Source organism: Oncorhynchus masou, unplaced genomic scaffold (assembly GCF_036934945.1).
Source record: "Oncorhynchus masou masou isolate Uvic2021 unplaced genomic scaffold, UVic_Omas_1.1 unplaced_scaffold_1324, whole genome shotgun sequence".
Lineage (NCBI taxonomy): Eukaryota > Metazoa > Chordata > Actinopteri > Salmoniformes > Salmonidae > Oncorhynchus > Oncorhynchus masou.
The window spans coordinates 12,501-30,000 of record NW_027003110.1 but is presented as its reverse complement, the minus strand read 5'-3'; the positions used below and the strand labels follow the sequence as shown (position 1 = coordinate 30,000).

The following is a 17,500-nucleotide window of genomic DNA, read 5'->3' as shown; positions in this document are numbered from 1 at the left end:
TGGGGGGTAGAGAGAGACAGGTCTCTAATCACCATGGAACTGGGGGTAGAGAGAGACAGGTCTCTAATCACCATGGAACTGGGGGGTAGAGAGAGACAGGTCTCTAATCACCATGGAACTGGGGGGTAGAGAGAGACAGGTCTCTAATCACCATGGAACTGGGGGGTAGAGAGAGACAGGTCTCTAATCACCATGGAACTGGGGGTAGAGAGAGACAGGTCTCTAATCACCGTGGTACTGGGGGTAGAGAGAGACAGGTCTCTAATCACCATGGAACTGGGGGGTAGAGAGAGACAGGTCTCTAATCACCATGGAACTGGGGGGGGGACAGGTCTCTAATCACCATGGAACTGGGGGGGGGGGACAGGTCTCTAATCACCATGGAACTGGGGGGGTAGAGAGAGACAGGTCTCTAATCACCATGGAACTGGGGGGTAGAGAGAGACAGGTCTCTAATCACCATGGAACTGGGGGGTAGAGAGAGACAGGTCTCTAATCACCATGGAACTGGGGGGGTAGAGAGAGACAGGTCTCTAATCACCATGGAACTGGGGGGTAGAGAGAGACAGGTCTCTAATCACCGTGGTACTGGGGGGTAGAGAGAGACAGGTCTCTAATCACCATGGAACTGGGGGGTAGAGAGAGACAGGTCTCTAATCACCATGGAACTGGGGGGGGGGGACAGGTCTCTAATCACCATGGAACTGGGGGGGGGGACAGGTCTCTAATCACCATGGAACTGGGGAGGTAGAGAGAGACAGGTCTCTAATCACCATGGAACTGGGGGGTAGAGAGAGACAGGTCTCTAATCACCATGGAACTGGGGGGGGGGGGGGACAGGTCTCTAATCACCATGGAACTGGGGGGGGGACAGGTCTCTAATCACCATGGAACTGGGGAGGTAGAGAGAGACAGGTCTCTAATCACCATGGAACTGAGGGGGGGGACAGGTCTCTAATCACCATGGAACTGGGGAGGTAGAGAGAGACAGGTCTCTAATCACCATGGAACTGGGGGTAGAGAGAGACAGGTCTCTAATCACCATGGAACTGGGGGGGGTAGAGAGAGACAGGTCTCGAATCACCGTGGTACTGGGGAGGTAGAGAGAGACAGGTCTCTAATCACCATGGAACTGGGGGGGTAGAGAGAGACAGGTCTCTAATCACCATGGAACTGGGGGGGTAGAGAGAGACAGGTCTCTAATCACCATGGAACTGAGGGGGGGGGGGGACAGGTCTCTAATCACCATGGAACTGGGGAGGTAGAGAGAGACAGGTCTCTAATCACCATGGAACGGGGGGGTAGAGAGAGACAGGTCTCGAATCACCGTGGTACTGGGGAGGTAGAGAGAGACAGGTCTCTAATCACCATGGAACTGGGATGTAGAGAGAGACAGGTCTCTAATCACCATGGAACTGGGGGGGTAGAGAGAGACAGGTCTCTAATCACCATGGAACTGGGGGGTAGAGAGAGACAGGTCTCTAATCACCATGGAACTGGGGGGGGTAGAGAGAGACAGGTCTCTAATCACCATGGAACTGGGGGGTAGAGAGAGACAGATCTCTAATCACCATGGAACTGGGGAGGGGGTAGAGAGACAGGTCTCTAATCACCATGGAACTGGGGGTAGAGAGACAGGTCTCTAATCACCATGGAACTGGGGGGGTAGAGAGAGACAGGTCTCTAATCACCATGGAACTGGGGGGTAGAGAGAGACAGGTCTCTAATCACCATGGAACTGGGGGTAGAGAGAGACAGGTCTCTCATCACCATGGAACTGGGGGGTAGAGGGACAGGTCTCTCATTACCATGGAACTGGGGGGGGGGTAGAGAGAGACAGGTCTCTAATCACCATGGAACTGGGGGGTAGAGAGAGACAGGTATCTCATCACCATGGAACTGGGGGGTAGAGAGAGACAGGTCTCTAATCACCATGGAACTGAAGGGGGGGAGGGACAAGAAGAGGAGGGGAAACATTCAAATCAAAGAGCCTTTGATGCTCACTTTCTCTGACTTCAAAACATCCTCTTCTCTCACCTGTAGAAGCTCCACCGCAGCAGGAAGAGCTTGGCAGCCTGAGGGAAGGCTGCAGGGCTGTGTGGGTAGGGCTTTAGGACCTGGGAGACCACGCCGTCCAGCCAGGCAGCCCACTGCTCCAGAGAGTTATGTTGTTGTAACGTCTGCTTGAAGTCCTGCTCCAACCTCTGGATCACACCATCCTCACAACCACACACCCACGATGCCTGTTCCTACAGGGGGGGAGAGAGACAGCAGTATAGAATCACACCATCCTCACAACCACACACCCACGACGCCTGTTCCTACAGGGGGGAGAGAGAGACAGCAGTATAGGATCACACCATCCTCACAACCACGACGCCTGTTCCTACAGGGGGGAGAGAGAGACAGCAGTATAGGATCACACCATCCTCACAACCACGACGCCTGTTCCTACAGAGGGGGGGGGGAGAGAGAGAGAGAGAGGTAGTGGTTTAAAGGTATCCAGACAGAGAGAGAGAGAGAGGTAGTGGTTAAAAGGTATCCAGACAGAGAGAGAGAGAGAGAGAGAGAGAGAGAGAGGGGTAGTGGTTTAAAGGTATCCAGACAGAGAGAGAGAGAGAGGTAGTGGTTTAAAGGTATCCAGACAGAGAGAGAGAGAGAGGTAGTGGTTTAAAGGTATCCAGACAGAGAGAGAGAGAGAGAGAGAGAGAGAGAGAGAGAGAGAGAGAGAGAGAGAGTAGTGGTTTAAAGGTATCCAGACAGAGAGAGAGAGAGAGGTAGTGGTTTAAAGGTATCCAGACAGAGAGAGAGAGAGAGGTAGTGGTTTAAAGGTATCCAGACAGAGAGAGAGAGAGAGAGAGAGAGAGAGAGAGAGAGAGAGAGGTAGTGGTTTAAAGGTATCCAGACAGAGAGAGAGGTAGTGGTTTAAAGGTATCCAGACAGACAGAAAGAGAGGTAGTGGTTTAAAGGTATCCAGACAGAGAGAGAGGTAGTGGTTTAAAGGTATCCAGACAGACAGAGAGAGAAAGAGGTAGTGGTTAGAAGGTATCCAGACAGAGAGAGAGAGAGAGGTAGTGGTTTAAAGGTATCCAGACAGAGAGAGAGAGAGGTAGTGGTTTAAAGGTATCCAGACAGAGAGAGAGGTAGTGGTTAGAAGGTATCCAGACAGAGAGAGTTAGTGGTTAGAAGGTATCCAGACAGAGAGAGTTAGTGGTTAGAAGGTATCCAGACAGAGAGAGGTAGTGGTTTAAAGGTATCCAGACAGAGAGAGAGGTAGTGGTTAGAAGGTATCCAGACAGAGAGAGTTAGTGGTTAGAAGGTATCCAGACAGAGAGAGGTAGTGGTTAGAAGGTTTCCAGACAGAGAGAGGTAGTGGTTAAAAGGTACCCAGACAGAGAGAGGTAGTGGTTAAAAGGTACCCAGACAGAGAGAGAGGTAGTGGTTAAAAGGTATCCAGACAGAGAGAGAGAGAGGTAGTGGTTTAAAGGTATCCAGACAGAGAGAGAGAGAGAGGTAGTGGTTAAAAGGTATCCAGACAGAGAGAGAGGTAGTGGTTAGAAGGTATCCAGACAGATGTACCTGCACGTTAGTGAAGTCAACTCTGTTGAGGTCACTCAGCATCTGATTGATCTGGGCGGTGTTCTGGAGGACGGCCCTGGCTGCCTGGGCCAGGTGGTTTAGACTGGTGTAGCGACGCAGCGTCTGGGCAAACGCTCCTGCACACATCACCTGGAGGGGAGGAGAGGAAGACAGGAGGGGAGGAGGGGGAGAGAGGAGGAGGAGGGGGAGACGGGAGAGAGGAGGGGAGACGGGAGGAGGGAGAGAGGAGGAGGAGGGGGAGACAGGAGAGAGGAGGAGGAGGGGGAGACGGGGGGAGGAGGAGGAGACGAGGGGAGGAGGGAGAGATGGGGAGGAGGGAGAGACGGGAGACGGGGGAGAGGAGGGAGAGGGAATGTAGTTTTCTGGAAGAGTGTTTTTATTGTGTGTGTGTGTGTGTGTGTGAGACATCACACCTTCATGCGGACCATCTCCTCTGGTATGTTCATCATGGCGCTTGTCAGCCAGCTCTCTAGACTCTTGGCAAAGTTACGGATGGCTTGAGTTAAGGCACCTGACAGAGAGAGAGAGATGGAGACAGAGAGGGAGGGAAAGGAGAGAGAAACGTAGCTCGTCATATGTTTTATATGTCATGTTGTGTAGATCTAATGTCATGTTGTGTAGCCCTAACGGCATGTTGTGTAGCTCTAATGGCATGTTGTGTAGCTCTAATGGCATGTTGTGTAGCTCTAATGGCATGTTGTGTAGATCTAATGGCATGTTGTGTAGCCCTAATGGCATGTTGTGTAGCCCTAATGGCATGTTGTGTAGCTCTAATGGCATGTTGTGCAGCTCTAATGGCATGTTGTGTAGCTCTAATGGCATGTTGTGTAGCTCTAATGGCATGTTGTGTAGCTCTAATGGCATGTAGCATTAACGGCATGTTGTGTAGCTCTAACGGCATGTTGTGTAGCTCTAATGGCATGTAGCATTAACGGCATGTTGTGTAGCTCTAACGGCATGTTGTGTAGCTCTAATGGCATGTTGTGTAGCTCTAATGGCATGTTGTGTAGCTCTAATGGCATGTTGTGTAGATCTAATGGCATGTTGTGTAGCTCTAATGGCATGTTGTGTAGATCTAATGGCATGTTGTGTAGCTCTAATGGCATGTAGCATTAACGGCATGTTGTGTAGCTCTAACGGCATGTTGTGTAGATCTAATGGCATGTTGTGTAGATCTAATGGCATGTAGCTCTAACGGCATGTTGTGCAGCTCTAATGGCATGTTGTGTAGCTCTAACGGCATGTTGTGTAGATCTAATGGCATGTTATGCAGCTCTAATGGCATGTTGTGTAGCTCTAACGGCATGTTGTGTAGATCTAATGGCATGTAGCCCTAATGGCATGTTGTGCAGCTCTAATGGCATGTAGACCTAACGGCATGTTGTGTAGCCCTAACGGCATGTTGTGTAGCTCTAATGGCATGTTGTGTAGATCTAATGGCATGTAGACCTAACGTCATGTTGTGTAGCTCTAATGTCATGTTGTGTAGCTCTAATGGCATGTTGTGTAGACCTAATGGCATGTTGTGCAGCTCTAAGGGCATGTTGTGTAGCTCTAATGGCATGTTGTGTAGCTCTAATGGCATGTAGACCTAAGGTCATGTTGTGCAGCTCTAATGGCATGTAGACCTAAGGTCATGTTGTGTAGCTCTAATGGCATGTTGTGTAGCTCTAATGGCATGTAGACTTAAGGTCATGTTGTGCAGCTCTAATGGCATGTAGACCTAAGGTCATGTTGTGCAGCTCTAATGGCATGTAGACCTAAGGTCATGTTGTGTAGCTCTAATGGCATGTTGTGTAGATCTAATGGCATGTTGTGCAGCTCTAAGGTCATGTTGTGCAGCTCTAATGTCATGTAGACCTAAGGTCATGTTGTGCAGCTCTAAGGTCATGTTGTGCAGCTCTAATGTCATGTAGACCTAAGGTCATGTTGTGCAGCTCTAAGGTCATGTTGTGCAGCTCTAAGGTCATGTTGTGCAGCTCTAAGGTCATGTTGTGCAGCTCTAAGGTCATGTTGTGCAGCTCTAAGGTCATGTTGTGCAGCTCTAAGGTCATGTTGTGCAGCTCTAAGGTCATGTAGACCTAAGGTCATGTTGTGCAGCTCTAAGGTCATGTTGTGCAGCTCTAAGGTCATGTTGTGCAGCTCTAACGGCATGTTGTGTAGATCTAATGGCATGTAGCCCTAATGGCATGTTGTGCAGCTCTAATGGCATGTAGACCTAACGGCATGTTGTGTAGCTCTAACGGCATGTTGTGTAGCTCTAATGGCATGTTGTGTAGCTCTAATGGCATGTTGTGTAGATCTAATGGCATGTAGACCTAACGTCATGTTGTGCAGCTCTAACGGCATGTTGTGTAGCTCTAATGTCATGTTGTGTAGCTCTAATGGCATGTTGTGTAGCCCTAATGGCATGTTGTGTAGACCTAATGGCATGTTGTGCAGCTCAAATGGCATGTTGTGTAGCCCTAATGGCATGTTGTGTAGACCTAAGGGCAGGTTGTGTAGCTCTAATGGCATGTTGTGTAGCTCTAATGGCATGTAGACTTAAGGTCATGTTGTGCAGCTCTAATGGCATGTAGACCTAAGGTCATGTTGTGCAGCTCTAATGGCATGTAGACCTAAGGTCATGTTGTGCAGCTCTAATGGCATGTAGACCTAAGGTCATGTTGTGCAGCTCTAAGGTCATGTTGTGCAGCTCTAAGGTCATGTTGTGCAGCTCTAAGGTCATGGTGTGCAGCTCTAAGGTCATGTAGACCTAAGGTCATGTTGTGCAGCTCTAAGGTCATGTTGTGCAGCTCTAAGGTCATGTTGTGCAGCTCTAACGGCATGTTGTGTAGATCTAATGGCATGTAGCCCTAATGGCATGTTGTGCAGCTCTAATGGCATGTAGACCTAACGGCATGTTGTGTAGCTCTAACGGCATGTTGTGTAGCTCTAATGGCATGTTGTGTAGCTCTAATGGCATGTTGTGTAGATCTAATGGCATGTAGACCTAACGTCATGTTGTGCAGCTCTAACGGCATGTTGTGTAGCTCTAATGTCATGTTGTGTAGCTCTAATGGCATGTTGTGTAGCCCTAATGGCATGTTGTGTAGACCTAATGGCATGTTGTGCAGCTCTAATGGCATGTTGTGTAGCCCTAATGGCATGTTGTGTAGACCTAAGGGCATGTTGTGTAGCTCTAATGGCATGTTGTGTAGCTCTAATGGCATGTAGACTTAAGGTCATGTTGTGCAGCTCTAATGGCATGTAGACCTAAGGTCATGTTGTGCAGCTCTAATGGCATGTAGACCTAAGGTCATGTTGTGCAGCTCTAATGGCATGTAGACCTAAGGTCATGTTGTGTAGCTCTAATGGCATGTTGTGTAGATCTAATGGCATGTTGTGCAGCTCTAAGGTCATGTTGTGCAGCTCTAATGTCATGTAGACCTAAGGTCATGTTGTGCAGCTCTAAGGTCATGTTGTGCAGCTCTAAGGTCATGTTGTGCAGCTCTAAGGTCATGTTGTGCAGCTCTAAGGTCATGTTGTGCAGCTCTAAGGTCATGGTGTGCAGCTCTAAGGTCATGTTGTGTAGACCTAAGGTCATGTTGTGCAGCTCTAAGGTCATGTTGTGCAGCTCTAAGGTCATGTTGTGCAGCTCTAAGGTCATGTTGTGCAGCTCTAAGGTCATGTTGTGCAGCTCTAAGGTCATGTTGTGCAGCTCTAAGGTCATGTTGTGCAGCTCTAAGGTCATGGTGTGCAGCTCTAAGGTCATGTTGTGCAGCTCTAAGGTCATGTAGACCTAAGGTCATGTTGTGCAGCTCTAAGGTCATGTAGTGCAGCTCTAAGGTCATGTAGTGCAGCTCTAAGGTCATGTTGTGCAGCTCTAAGGTCATGTTGTGCAGCTCTAAGGTCATGTTGTGCAGCTCTAAGGTCATGTTGTGCAGCTCTAAGGTCATGTTGTGCAGCTCTAAGGTCATGTTGTGCAGCTCTAAGGTCATAACTCACTGGGGATGGGGCGTAATACGTCCGGGATGAGGATCTCCACCAGGGTCTGGTACAGTGTGTTGTCACAGTCTCTGGTCCAGTGAACAACCGGCTGGTACTTACACAGCACCACCAGGTACCACTTAGGTAGACGCTCCTCTGACTCACCATGACTGGAGGCGCACACACACACACACACACACACACACTTTGTTAGATTGTGTGTGTTATAATGTGTGACATGTAGAATGTGTGTGTTTCACTCACACGCTGAGTGTGTCTGCGTCGATGCTCTCGCTGAACCTCCAGAAGGTTTTCCACAGCGTCTCCACCAGAGTGAACTGCAGGTTCACCATCACATCCAGAATGGCCTGCACAGACATGACATAGCACTATGAATGATAAAACACTACATTAGACTGACATCACACCTGTAGACTGACATAGCACTACGTAAGAATGAGAAAACACAACCTTTGTCTGACATAGTATTTTAACAGACATGAAAGATAGAAAGTCATAACACTACATTAAGACAGAGATAGCACTACATTAAGACAGAGATAGCACTACATTAAGACAGAGATAGCACTACATTAAGACAGAGATAGCACTACATTAAGACAGAGATAGCACTACATTAAGACAGAGATAGCACTACATTAAGACAGAGATAGCACTACATTAAACAGAGATAGCACTACATTAGACAGAGATAGCACTACATTAAGACAGAGATAGCACTACATTAAGACAGAGATAGCACTACATTAAGACAGAGATAGCACTACATTAAGACAGAGATAGCACTACATTAAGACAGAGATAGCACTACATTAAGACAGAGATAGCACTACATTAAGACAGAGATAGCACTACATTAAGACAGAGATAGCACTACATTAGATAGAGATAGCACTACATTAGACAGAGACAGCACTACATTAAGACAGAGATAGCACTACATTAAGACAGAGATGGCACTACATTAAGACAGAGATAGCACTACATTAAGACAGAGATGGCACTACATTAGACAGAGATTGCACTACATTAGACAGAGATTGCACTACATTAGACAGAGACAGCACTACATTAAGACAGAGATAGCACTACATTAAGACAGAGATGGCACTACATTAAGACAGAGATAGCACTACATTAAGACAGAGATTGCACTACATTAAGACAGAGATTGCACTACATTAGACAGAGATAGCACTACATTAAGACAGAGATAGCACTACATTAGACAGAGATTGCACTACATTAGACAGAGATAGCACTACATTAAGACAGAGATAGCACTACATTAAGACAGAGATAGCACTACATTAGACAGAGATAGCACTACATTAGACAGAGATAGCACTACATTCGACTGACAAAGCACTACATAAGACAGACATAAACACTACACAAGATTGTCATACATTTTCATAACACTACAATAGACTAACACACCGTTTCCCAACCCTGGTCCTGGACCTAAAAAACACCTGATTCTACATATCAACTCATCATCGTTATCGTTAGTGGAATCAAGACAGACATAGCCCTAAATAATAGGCATAAGACTGCCACAAGACTGCCACAAGACTGCCACAAGACTGCCACAACACTGCCACAAGACTGCCACAAGACTGCCACAAGACTGCCACAAGACTGCCACAAGACTGCCACAAGACTGCCACAAGACTGCCACAAGACTGCCACAAGCCAGCAGTGCGTAGTAGACTGTTTACCTCACAGTGTTCCCTGTAGAGCTGTTGGAAGGCTGCGATGTGTTCTGGAACGATCCCATCAGGAAGAGGTCTGTCCTGCAGATCCAACTCTGGGAACTCAGGCAGCGCCCGCGACGCGTCTGGACAACAACAACGGTGACATTGCTGTGTTATTATGTGTGGAATTACATGTTGATGATTTACAATGTGTTGATCTGTGTGCTTCACATTGGTTTAGTATGTTTCCTAGCATTGTTTATGCCATTATTTACATATGGAGACATTCTTGTTACTAGGTGTGTGTGTGTGTGTGTGTGTGTGTGTGCGCAATGCACATTTCGGTAAATTCTTCTGCCGACTAACCGACCCGACCCTCTTTAACCGGTCAACAAACGGAACTAGGAGGAGAAATCTCATAGCAACTAGGATGACAATACGACTAGGACGGGATGACAATACGACGGGATGATAATACGACTAGGACGGGATGATAATACGACTAGGACGGGATGATAATACGACTAGGACGGGATGATAATACGACTAGGACGGGATGATAATACGACTAGGACGGTATGACAATACGACTAGGATGGATGATAATACGACTAGGACGGGATGATAATACGACTAGGACGGGATGATAATACGACTAGGACGGGATGATAATACGACTAGGACGGGATGATAATACGACGGGATGGATGATAATACGACTAGGACGGGATGACAATACGACTAGGACGGGATGATAATACGACTAGGACGGGATGATAATACGACTAGGACGGTATGACAATACGACTAGGATGGATGATAATACGACTAGGACGGGATGATAATACGACTAGGACGGGATGACAATACGACTAGGACGGGATGACAATACGACTAGGACGGGATGATAATACGACTAGGACGGATGACAATACGACTAGGACGGGATGACAATACGACTAGGACGGGATGATAATACGACTAGGACGGGATGATAATACGACTAGGACGGGATGATAATACGACTAGGACGGGATGATAATACGACTAGGACGGGATGATAATACGACTAGGACGGGATGATAATACGACTAGGACGGGATGACAATAAGACTAGGACGGGATGATAATACGACGGGATGATAATACGACTAGGACGGGATGATAATACGACTAGGACGGGATGATAATACGACTAGGACGGGATGATAATACGACTAGGACGGGATGATAATACGACTAGGACGGGATGACAATACGACTAGGACGGGATGATAATACGACTAGGACGGGATGACAATACGACTAGGACGGGATGATAATACGACTAGGGCGGGATGATAATACGACTAGGACGGGATGATAATACGACTAGGACGGGATGATAATACAACTAGGACGGGATGATAATACAACTAGGACGGGATGATAATACGACTAGGACGGGATGATAATACGACTAGGACGGGATGATAATACGACGGGATGATAATACGACTAGGACGGGATGATAATACGACTAGGACGGGATGATAATACGACTAGGACGGGATGACAATACGACTAGGACGGGATGATAATACGACTAGGACGGGATGATAATACGACTAGGACGGGATGACAATACGACTAGGACGGGATGATAATACGACTAGGACAGGATGACAATACGACTAGGACGGGATGATAATACGACGGGATGATAATACGACGGATGATAATACGACTAGGACGGGATGATAATACGACGGGATGATAATACGACTAGGATGGATGATAATACGACTAGGATGGATGATAATACGACTAGGACGGGATGATAATACGACTAGGACGGGATGATAATACGACTAGGACGGGATGATAATACGACTAGGACGGGATGATAATACGACGGGATGGATGATAATACGACTAGGATGGATGATAATACGACTAGGACGATGATAATACGACGGGATGGATGATAATACGACAAGGACGGGATGATAATACGACGGGATGATAATACGACTAGGACGGGATGATAATACGACTAGGACGATGATAATACGACGGGATGGATGATAATACGACAAGGACGGGATGATAATACGACTAGGACGGGATGATAATACGACTAGGACGGGATGATAATACGACTAGGACGGTATGACAATACGACTAGGACGGGATGACAATACGACTAGGACGGGATGACAATACGACTAGGACGGGATGATAATACGACTAGGACGGGATGATAATACGACTAGGACGGGATGATAATACGACTAGGTCGGATGATAATACGACTAGGACGGGATGATAATACGACTAGGACGGGATGATAATACGACTAGGACGGGATGATAATACGACTAGGACGGGATGATAATACGACTAGGACGGGATGATAATACGACTAGGACGGGATGATAATACGACTAGGACGGATGATAATACGACTAGGATGGATGATAATACGACTAGGACGGGATGACAATACGACTAGGACGGGATGACAATACGACTAGGACGGGATGACAATACGACTAGGACGGGATGACAATACGACTAGGACGGGATGACAATACGACTAGGACGGGATGACAATACGACTAGGACGGGATGATAATACGACTAGGACGGGATGATAATACGACTAGGACGGGATGATAATACGACTAGGACGGGATGATAATACGACTAGGACGGGATGATAATACGACTAGGACGGATGATAATACGACTAGGACGGGATGATAATACGACGAGGACGGGATGATAATACGACGAGGACGGGATGATAATACGACTAGGAGGGATGATAATACGACTAGGACGGGATGATAATACGACTAGGACGGGATGATAATACGACGAGGACGGGATGATAATACGACTAGGACGGGATGATAATACGACTAGGACGGGATGATAATACGACTAGGACGGGATGATAATACGACTACGACGGATGATAATACGACTAGGACGGGATGATAATACGACTAGGACGGGATGATAATACGACTAGGACGGGATGATAATACGACTAGGACGATGATAATACGACTAGGACGGGATGATAATACGACTAGGACGGGATGATAATACGACTAGGACGGGATGACAATACGACTAGGACGGGATGACAATACGACTAGGACGGGAGGATAATACGACTAGGATGGGATGATAATACGACGGATGATAATACGACTAGGACGGGATGATAATACGACGGGATGATAATACGACTAGGATGGATGATAATACGACTAGGATGGGATGATAATACGACGGGATGATAATACGACTAGGACGGATGATAATACGACTAGGACGGGATGATAATACGACTAGGATGGATGATAATACGACGGGATGGATGATAATATGACTAGGATGGATGATAATATGACTAGGACGGGATGACAATACGACTAGGATGGGATGACAATACGACTAGGATGGGATGATAATATGACTAGGACGGGATGATAATACGACTAGGACGGGATGACAATACGACTAGGACGGGATGACAATACGACTAGGACGGGATGACAATACGACTAGGATGGATGATAATACGACTCGGACGGGATGATAATACGACTAGGATGGGATGATAATACGACGGATGATAATACGACTAGGACGGGATGATAATACGACGGGATGATAATACGACTAGGATGGATGATAATACGACTAGGATGGATGATAATACGACTAGGATGGATGATAATACGACGGGATGGATGATAATACGACTAGGACGGGATGATAATACGACTAGGACGGGATGATAATACGACGGGATGGATGATAATACGACTAGGACGGGATGATAATACGACTAGGACGGGATGATAATACGACGGGATGGATGATAATACGACTGGGGACGGGATGATAATACGACTAGGACGGGATGATAATACGACTAGGACGGGATGATAATACGACTAGGACGGGATGACAATACGACTAGGACGGGATGATAATACGACTAGGACGGGATGACAATAAGACTAGGACGGGATGATAATACGACTAGGACGGGAGGATAATACGACTAGGACGGGATGACAATACGACTAGGATGGATGATAATACGACTAGGATGGATGATAATACGACTAGGACGGGATGATAATACGACTAGGACGGGATGATAATACGACTAGGATGGATGATAATACGACTAGGATGGATGATAATACGACGGGATGGATGATAATACGACTAGGATGGTGGCTTTGACTTCTGGGCAACAGAAGAAAATTGGTGTGAAAATCAACAGAACAGGAGAGAAATGCTGGTTAACGACATCAGGGAGTCTTTATAAAATAATTGCCTCCACATTTCTATAGATTCATTTTGACAAGGCTACTTTGAAGAAAGGCAAGACATGCCTCTTTGTTTGAAGTAAAGTAAAACATTCAGGTTTCAAACAATTCTAGTGCAAAGTGGTTTGTGATTTGCTGACAGCCTGCCTGCGTTGACTGAACCCCAGCACCCTTCACCCCAGCACCTTTCACCCCAGTACCATCTTTGACAGCTCTCGAGCTATTCCGCTCCTCTGTGTGTGTGTGTGTGTGTGTGTGTGTGTGTGTGTGTGTGTGTGTGTGTGTGTGTGTGTGTGTGTGTACCTAGTCCTTGTCCACTCACCCAGGAACTGCTGGTATTGTTGCACTTGAGCTGAGATGTCACTGAGCCCCGCCCCCTGCTGCTGCCCCGCCCCCAGAGACACCCCATTGGACATGCCCTCCACCTTCAGAACCGGCTTTACCCTATTGGACAGAACAGTTGTCAAAAGAGAGAGAGACAGGAAGAGACAGGAAAGAGACAGAGAGACAGGAAGAGAGAGAGACAAAAGAGAGAGACAAGGAGACAGAGAGACGGGGAGAGAGAGAGACAGGAAGAGAGAGAGACAGAGAGACAGACAGAGAGACAGAGAGAGAGACAGAGAGACAGAGAGAGAGACAAGGAGACAGAGAGACGGGAAGAGAGAGAGACAGGAAGAGAGAGACAGAGAGACAGACAGAGAGACAGAGAGAGAGACAGAGAGACAGAGAGAGAGACAAGGAGACAGAGAGACGGGAAGAGAGAGAGACAGGAAGAGAGACAGACAGAGAGACAGAGAGAGAGAGAGAGAGAGAGAGAGACAGGAAGAGAGAGAGAGACAGGAAGAGAGAGAGAGACAGGAAGAGAGTGAGACAGGAAGAGAGAGAGAGAGTGAGACAGGAAGAGAGAGACAGAGAGACAGAAAGAGAGACAGAGAGAGAGAGAGACAGGAAGAGAGAGAGAGACAGGAAGAGAGAGACACCCCCCTACCTGTGTTTCTGAGAGAAGGGTTGCTGTCTCAAGGCGAGGTGCTGCTGGTCGTCTACCAGACGGAGCAGAGAGGAGGTGGCCTTGATACGGAGACCATAGTAGTGGTACTTTGAGTTCCCTCTGAGACACACAGGCATCGGATTATTACATGACATTTACCGGAGCTGCCTCTGCCGCTACGGAACCGGTGTGTTATATACAGTTGAAGTCGGACTTAGGTTGGAGTCATTAAAACACTTTTTTCAACCACTCCACAAAATGTCTAAAAATGTTATTTCACCTTTTCACAGTTACACCAGCTCTGTCAGGAGGAATAAGCCAAAATTCACACAACTTATTGTGGGAGGCTACCTGAAATGTTTGACCCAAGTTAAACAATTTAAAAGGCAATGCTGCCAAATACTACTTGAGTGTATGTAAACTTCTGACCCACTGGGAATGTGATGAAAGAAATAAAAGCTTAAATAAATAATTCTCTCTACTATTATTCTGACATTTCACATTCATAAAATAAAGTGGTGATCCTAACTGACCTAAAACAGGGAATTCCTTACTAGGGTTAAATGTCAGGAATTGTGAAAAAACTGAGTTTAAATGTATTTGACTAAGGTGTATGTAAACTTCTAACTTCAACTGTAGACGTGTGTGTTATGTAGACGTGTGTGTTATGTAGACGTGGGTGTTATGTAGACGTGGGTGTTATGTAGACGTGGGTGTTATGTAGACGTGGGTGTTATGTAGACGTGGGTGTTATGTAGACGTGGGTGTTATGTAGACGTGGGTGTTATGTAGACGTGGGTGTTATGTAGACGTGGGTGTTATGTAGACGTGGGTGTTATGTAGACGTGGGTGTTATGTAGACATGGGTGTTATATAGACATGTGTGTTATATAGACATGTGTGTTATATAGACATGTGTGTTATATAGACATGTGTGTATAGTGTACATACCGTGCGTTATATAGATGTGTGTTATATAGATGTGTGTGTAGTGTACATACCGTGTGTTATATAGACGTGTGTATAGTGTACATACCGTGTGTTCTATAGAAGTGTGTGTTATATAGATGTGTGTATAGTGTACATACCGTGTGTTATATAGATGTGTGTTATATAGACGTGTGTATAGTGTACATACCGTGTGTTATATAGGTGTGTGTTATATAGATGTGTGTATAGTGTACATACCGTGTGTTATATAGATGTGTGTATAGTGTACATACCGTGTGTTATATAGATGTGTGTTATATAGACGTGTGTATAGTGTACATACCGTGTGTTATATAGATGTGTGTTATATAGACGTGTGTATAGTGTACATACCGTGTGTTATATAGATGTGTGTTATATAGATGTGTGTATAGTGTACATACCGTGTGTTATATAGATGTGTGTGTAGTGTACATACCGTGTGTTATATAGATGTGTGTATAGTGTACATACCGTGTGTTATATAGATGTGTGTGTAGTGTACATACCGTGTGTTATATAGATGTGTGTTATATAGATGTGTGTGTAGTGTACATACCGTGTGTTATATAGATGTGTGTTATATAGATGTGTGTGTAGTGTACATACAGTGTGTTATATAGATGTGTGTGTATAGTGTACATACCGTGTGTTATATAGATGTGTGTTATATAGATGTGTGTGTAGTGTACATACCGTGTGTTATATAGATGTGTGTGTAGTGTACATACAGTGTGTTATATAGATGTGTGTGTAGTGTACATACCGTGTGTTATATACATTGCCTTGAGAAAGTATTCGGCCCCCTTGAACTTTGCGACCTTTTGCCACATTTCAGGCTTCAAACATAAAGATATAAAACTGTATTTTTTTTTGAAGAATCAACAACAAGTTGGACACAATCATGAAGTGGAACGACATTTATTGGATATTTCAAACTTTTTTAACAAATCAAAAACTGAAAAATTGGGCGTGCTAAATTATTCAGCCCCTTTACTTTCAGTGCAGCAAACTCTCTCCAGAAGTTCAGTGAGGATCTCTGAATGATCCAATGTTGACTAATGATGATAAATACAATCCGAATACTTTCTCAAGGCACTGTATATAGATGTGTGTAGTGTACATACCGTGTGTTATATAGATGTGTGTGTAGTGTACATACCGTGTGTTATATAGATGTGTGTATAGTGTACATACCGTGTGTTATATAGATGTGTGTTATATAGATGTGTGTATAGTGTACATACCGTGTGTTATATAGATGTGTGTGTAGTGTACATACCGTGTGTTATATAGATGTGTGTGTAGTGTACATACCGTGTGTTATATAGATGTGTGTGTAGTGTACATACCGTGTGTTATATAGATGTGTGTATAGTGTACATACCGTGTGTTATATAGATGTGTGTATAGTGTACATACCGTGTGTTATATAGATGTGTGTATAGTGTACATACCGTGTGTTATATAGATGTGTGTGTAGTGTACATACCGTGTGTTATATAGATGTGTGTGTAGTGTACATACCGTGTGTTATATAGATGTGTGTGTAGTGTACATACCGTGTGTTATATAGATGTGTGTATAGTGTACATACCGTGTGTTATATAGATGTGTGTGTAGTGTACATACCGTGTGTTATATAGATGTGTGTATAGTGTACATACCGTGTGTTATATAGATGTGTGTATAGTGTACATACCGTGTGTTATATAGATGTGTGTAGTGTACATACCGTGTGTTATATAGATGTGTGTGTATAGTGTACATACCGTGTGTTATATAGATGTGTGTGTATAGTGTACATACCGTGTGTTATATAGATGTGTGTAGTGTACATACCGTGTGTTATATAGATGTGTGTAGTGTACATACCGTGTGTTATATAGATGTGTGTAGTGTACATACCGTGTGTT

At 45.5% G+C, this 17,500-nt stretch overlaps 1 pseudogene; it reads right to left on the bottom strand.

Moving 5' to 3' along the window:
- Nucleotides 1-17,500, bottom strand: part of LOC135530359 (MHC class II regulatory factor RFX1-like) — a 34,883-nt pseudogene that overhangs the window by 6,409 nt on the left and 10,974 nt on the right.